Raw genomic sequence first — 6,627 nt, forward strand, 5'->3', positions numbered from 1 at the left:
GTGTGTGTGTGTGTGTTGTGCTGTTAGGATTTATAGATTTTCTCATCAACATGTTCTGTATTTTATGACACATAAACAGATGTCAAGTTGAAAAATGATATGGAAACAGTAAATATTATTATATATTGTATATTCCATGTATTTCTAGACAGTAAAATCAATTTGGGCCCAATTTTTTGTGGCTATTAAAAGTTTCTAATGCTCACAAACAGTTTTGGCAATTAGATACTATTAACATAACATTTGTAACTTTGATGGAAATCTCCAAAGAAATCTTCCTCACTCTCATTTAAGTGAGTGTAACTGAACCAGCGTGTATATGATTGATCGTTTTGTGTCATGTGTCATGTGTGTTGTGAATGTCAGAGAGCTTCAGGGCAGTTCAAACACCCTGGGTGAGGAGAATTATTTGATTGAGCTTCATGTCCCATTAGCCTTGTGCTGAGGTCACCGTGGAGCTCCGAGGTTAGCGGCTGTGGCGCTCTGGACGAGCCTTAGGTGAAGGTTTTATTGCTGGTGTTGTGTTAAACATCTGATCTATTTCCATACTGGGCACTCTGGAGGCCACGTGAGTCTTATTAAACAAAACATCTGTGATGGGAGTGCTGTAAAACATGTATAAAAGCAAAGTCATGAAGTAGGCCTAATGCAAAATATGTACTCAGTGTATGGGGTTGAGCATGTTTATTTTGTTTATGAATTCACTTTTTATTTATAAGAAATTGTTTTTTCTTCTTTCAGAAGTTACATAGTCTAATTTTAAAAGTATACTCTAGTTTGCAATTATTGTTCCTAAATCAGCTTGTTTTTAATGTGTAGTTGTTTAGCCATTTTACTGTGGCTCTGATCAGAATTTGTTTTCATATTCTGACATTTTAGAGACTAAAACCTTTTAAATAAAAGACATAATAGCTTGTTTGTCCATGTCCTCATTGGGCAGGACGATATTCTATGATTTTATACTTTTACTCATAACTCAACTTTGTTTTATGGTTTTCACTTGTGTACTCACTCATTTTACTTTGATGTGTCCGTGTGTCACTTTATCTTGTGTTTCTGTTTCACTGCTGCACAACCAGTTTCCCTTTGAGATTTAATAAAGCGAATTATTGATTCAACTATCGATTTATCAAAACAATAATATAACAACGTAAAGACAGCCAATGAGTGTCATTGTTGCAGGCTCTTAAAGAATCTTGCTCTCCCCTTCGAATGTTCTTCTGTCCCTCGTCATCTCACCCTGAGAGCTCGACGGTGGTCGTGTTCTGTCTTTCCTGAGTAGACCTCCCCTTCCCTGGACGGGCGGGCGCGGGTGGCAGAAACGGTCCTGACACACAAAAACACACGACACCACCCACGACACACACACCACACACAACCCAACACACACAACACACACCCACACACAACCCAACACACACAACACACACCACACACACACACACACACATTCAGTTCTGCATTCCTCACATATCCTACACTAATAGCACACACATACCTAGCTTATTGCCTGATGCATGGAAAAACATACACACCCACATGAACACACATAACATGGCTTTGTCTTAAAGACTAAAATGTCTGCTGACTCTGCATTTACCGCACATCACAAACGCAAACAAACATGCGTGAATGTAACCTGTAGCACTGTTTAGATTACGGTGGAACCCTCATAGCGACCCCCCTTCATGGTCCACGGACCACAGCTTGGGAACCACTTGCATCAATCATCACATACCGGTGATGCTGTCACTGCCTCGGTATTACACCGATAACCCTGCCATGCCACGCTGGTGATTTTGGCAAATAAAGCTGCCAGAACCTCTTTTGTGTCTCCGTGTGTACAGTGATAACATTAATGAACAGCGATTATATAAAGAGCTATGAATAGGAAGGCTTTAAATAACGGACTAGACTGGTGTGTTTGTCTCTCACTTCTCTTTCTCTCTTTCTATCTCTCTCTCTCTCTCTGCGGAGGCACAGGCAGAAGTGTAAAAATATAAATGACGACCGAAGATTGTGGTTAAAAGGTCTCATCGGTTGGCAAAAAATACAATTCACACTGTCGGTGGCTCCTGTTTCTCACCTATGTATAGATGTTTTTTTCTTTCCCCCTCATATTGCATTTCATCTGCCCCTTGTAGCTACATTCACACATGCAACATTTTATCCATCTCTCCACCTACTGTGTCCCATGAATGACTGGGTTAGATTATGGTGATTAGTCACTGTGTGACATCAAGCCAGTCATTTATATAACCCTACTCTGTCTGCAAGGTCATCTGCTAGATTAGACTGGCTAACATGATAGGATCACTCAGTGGATTAGGCTACCTGGCATGCTAGCATAAACAATGCAAGATCAAGCTGTTTTGCACAATAAATACATGCTACATGTAGCAACAGAGGATGCTAGATTTAGTAAAATACTGCATAAATTAGCACATAGCTAAAAACTGTGGCACCTGAAAGTCAGTTGAGTCACTGATGTTAAATTACAATAACAACCAGGTTAACACTGGTAGGGTGCTGCAGAAGGAAATCAGTGTAGCTACAGCATAACAGATGATATTTTTCATTATATTAATCAAGCATACTGGGCTTTTATTTTGAAATTCTCAGACGAATGCCAGTGGTCCGCTGTGCTGCGTGCTATCATGCTACCAAATTGCTGCTGAATCATAAAATAGGACCTGGAAAAGCTCCTGTTGTGTTTCTGGCGGATCAAATACATGACAGGCACTTTTGTTCAAACTTCAGTGTTTTCTGCAGTGTTTTTATTGTGGAGGTGGGCCGCCTTGCCTGAAATTAGGACAGCTAAAATCATAATACCTTTTTATATGCTAAAGCATTTTGTTTCGGGGAAAAAAGCTGAGCTGCTATTTCACACATCACGCCACCTATTTAATTAGTGGGATTATTGTTCAGACGATTGTCTGGTAAGTACACTGATCAAGCTGGAGGTCATTCACTCGTTATTGCTGTTTGGTATGTCTAACAGTGAAACAGTGGACAGTTTACCCAAAGAAATCAAATAAAGTAAAGGTCAAGACACTAATACAGTGAGCTGAGGCTTTCAGCCACATAACCTGAATGAATAGAAGGACATTTCCTCTTGGATTGTACTAATCTGCTTTAGTAAAGCCAAGGCGGCCTCCAAAGAAGGATAACAATGTTGCAGCGATGCCAGTCCGAGACTGCTTTGGGTTCAACATTGGTGGCATACTGTAGCTATTGTTGTGTTCACAGCTAGTTAGTCAAACAAATAAAAAGATTAAGAATAATTTGGGCCACCTTCGGACTGCTCTGTCCTGATTCCCAACCAGACTCACTCTATGTAGTTAAAAACAAACAAGAAAGTGAGTGTTATCTTAGAGATCTGCCCTCTCTTGCAGAGGGTAAACAAATACAGCAAAGCTTTTGCCAAATAAATCATCCGTGTCTTATCAAATTCCCTAAAAGAGAATCTTTTACTTTTAATGACCTTCACAAAAAAAACACCTCATCTTGTAGTTTTTGTCTATTATTCATCCCTGAAGGTCTTTTTTTTCTTCAAGTGAAAGAAATTGCCCGTTACATAAAACGCTTTCAACCAGAATCAAGGTTAAGTAATTAGAGGTTTTATTAATTTTGGTATTTGATTCGCATAAAGGCCAATTGTTTCTCATAACATCCCTAATCTGAGGCTACTGAATGTCCTAACTGTAACCTTCTTCCCTCTATTCCTGTTAGTATGGAGCTGCTACAACCAAGCATGAATATATTAGATGGAGATATTTGTGTTGACAGTTCGATGAGTATCACAATGCTTTAACAGCTTTCTCTGTATCACTTTGAGCTCATGTCAAAGAAAACTTGTTGTTATGTAATACATCGAGCTCCTCACCAAAAAAACCCTGATCACCTCCTCTCCTCCTCCTTGCTCCACAAGCTCACCTCTTCTCCTTCTCTTTTTCTCTCCTTCCTTTCACCCATTATCATCTCTCCTAATCCAGTCTTCATCATTGACTCAATTTCTCTCTCACTCTCTTTCAGCTGCATTAAGTCATTAGGTGATGCTGTTACTAAGACCATTGGCAGAATATGTCTGAAGGAGAGGCAGCTCCAACAGTCTTTATATATGTCCTTGCATTCAAGGAAAACAAAAGCCTATGTCCTAGTATGAGTGACTGCTGCCAGGAGCTCAGAGACAGAACAGAAACAAGCTCTGCATGCTCTCCACACAAGACCTTGTAAGGTAGAAGTTTCTTATCCTTTCTCTGGGTTGTGTAAATATGGGCTCCTTGACCAAACTGTGTCTGCTGCACACACACACTGACACATACACTCTCTTTTTCTCTGACCCCAGTGTTGTGGGGGTTACACACACACAATGGTCTCACTCAGGGCGGGCCAACCAGCCAGCTTACCAGCTATCCAGCTAATTCCAGTCGCTACAGTCAGTCTCGAGCGTGCATGCCGCATTAACCGCATGGAGTGGGGGGGGGTCGATATTTGTTATCCCAAAACTTGGACCTGTGCCCACAGAATTGGAGTGGGGGGGGGGGGGTTTCATCTCTCTATGCTGTTTTGTTTTGTCTCAACAATCTTGCACAACAACTTTTGTGGAACAGTTGTCATGGATTGGGTGAAGAGGTGGGCGGGGGAAATCAGTGGGTGTGGCTTCACATTATACAAAGAAATATACTTAATGGTATTCAAAAAACAACCTTAGTGGGTTCATCATGGGGCTTACAAGGAAACTGAAAGTCATTAAATGTTGTTCAAGACAAGAAAGTTAAAAGTTGTTTTCAACCGCCACTGGGAGCAAACCTTAACATTACTTAAAGCCCTCCACCCAAAAATATGTATGTGCAGAGTTTGGTCCAATATGCAACTTATACAAGTGTGATGTAGAAACATGAAGCCACCAGTGCAGATACACTAAGAATGGACTTTATAGTGAAGCAGGACCATCTTATGTCCAGCAGGAAAACTTAAGATATGAGCTGAATTTGCATATTCATAAACTAGAATATTAATGAGGTAGAAGGTGTAGATGCTTTTTGAGGAATTGATGTGGTGGTATATATGTCACATGTCTGAAGGGGATCTTTAAAACTGCTCTAATCAATACTCTTATTTTACCAATGGATCAAATGACTAGCCGATTCTCTTGTATGATCCTCACCCGATCAGTTCCCCTCATCTCTACGGAGCCTTTTAGCATCTTTTAGTTCATTGTTTTGGTTTTTAAAGCCCACAGTTGTACTGTTTTGGTTCACTCTCGCCACTCTCAAGTTAGTAACTAACTGATATTGCCTTCAGGAGTTGGCCGAGAACAAAACAAAGCCAAAAGGTTGTACTAACTTTTCTCAGAGGGGGCCTGAAACACAAACTTCAAATGAATGATAGTGTTGCTCCCTGTCAGCTGGACGTGTAAACCAGCAACTGTTTGCTAACAAGTTTATCATATCGCCTTAAAAGGTGATGATATGTCAATGTTGTGTTGTTCCACAAACCTTAAATGGGAATAAATCTGTTCCCATGACAAATGTGGGCCTGATTGACCGGTTTCATGCTTAACAATGGCTGCAATCTGAACAACTTCCCTGTATCGCGTCACAATTCATGCACAGTCATATAAAGTAGTGTGTACTCCCTAATTTACCAATTATTCTGGAATTCAAACACTGTTGCACAAACACAATGTTTTTAGAGGTCTGCGCTCTACTGAGTGCAATCTACTTTATATTCATCTGGAAAGAAGGCAATCCTCTCAACCTATGATCAGCATAAAAGGTCAGATTGAAAAGCAGTCAATTAGCCTGACATGACTGGATTAAGTCTCCATATCAGTGATGAATCACAACTAGACACCAAAATCTGTGTCTGCTTTAGTTTTATTTATTTCAGCAGACTAATCTGCTCCAGTTGTGCCTCCCATTGGTTCAAAAATCTTCTAAGAGGGGCTCAGACACATCCTGATCTACAAAAATAGGTTAGGGCAACTAAATCATGGCCAAAAATAGAACAAAAACATGCAGCAACTGCCCTGCTCCGACACTACCACAAGAGACCTGCGTTATAAGTAATTATGAATAAAAGTACAGACAATGCATTTACAGCACAGCACTCTTCTTCATTGAGCTAAAATCTTTTTAACTTGCAGCACTTGGCAGATCTCGGTATTGTCCTTTGGAAATAACAGAAAATTGGAAGCGAATGTTTCAAAGCCTGGTTCCCTGTGGCGGCTCATCCTGGGTGAGCCAGCCAGGAGTCATGGTGGCCACAGAACGACCTGCCACTCATGTTGCCTTGGTTATGTAAGCTAGAAGATCACACTACGCCACTGAGGGGGGATTTGGAGAGAAAAGGAAGCAAGAGAGAGTAAAGAGGGGTAGCATGGGAAGTGACTTTGAATTATAAACAAGGTTACGGCTGTTTCAGCCTTTTATCTCCCTCCCTTTGCCTCCCTTTCTCCCCCCATGTTCTTCCCCTTCTTCCTCCCTCCTCCACTCTTCACACCCTCTCAGTCTCTCCTAAGGGCTCCAGTGTACTCCAGACGAAATTGGACTTGGCGAAATCTCAAAGGCCGTCGCTGGGTGCAAATGACAGTATACACTCAATGTGTTTATGTGTGTGTGT

The 6,627-nt window shown here is 41.0% G+C and overlaps 1 protein-coding gene across 1 annotated transcript in view; it reads right to left on the reverse strand.

The window, feature by feature from the left end:
* The window catches only part of LOC118342437 (solute carrier family 45 member 4), a 34,105-nt gene that overhangs the window by 26,534 nt on the left and 944 nt on the right, over nt 1–6,627 (reverse strand). The window lies entirely within an intron of this gene.

Source organism: Morone saxatilis, unplaced genomic scaffold, assembly GCF_004916995.1.
Source record: "Morone saxatilis isolate NCDOM2014 unplaced genomic scaffold, NCSU_SB_2.0 Contig9, whole genome shotgun sequence".
Taxonomy (NCBI): domain Eukaryota; kingdom Metazoa; phylum Chordata; class Actinopteri; family Moronidae; genus Morone; species Morone saxatilis.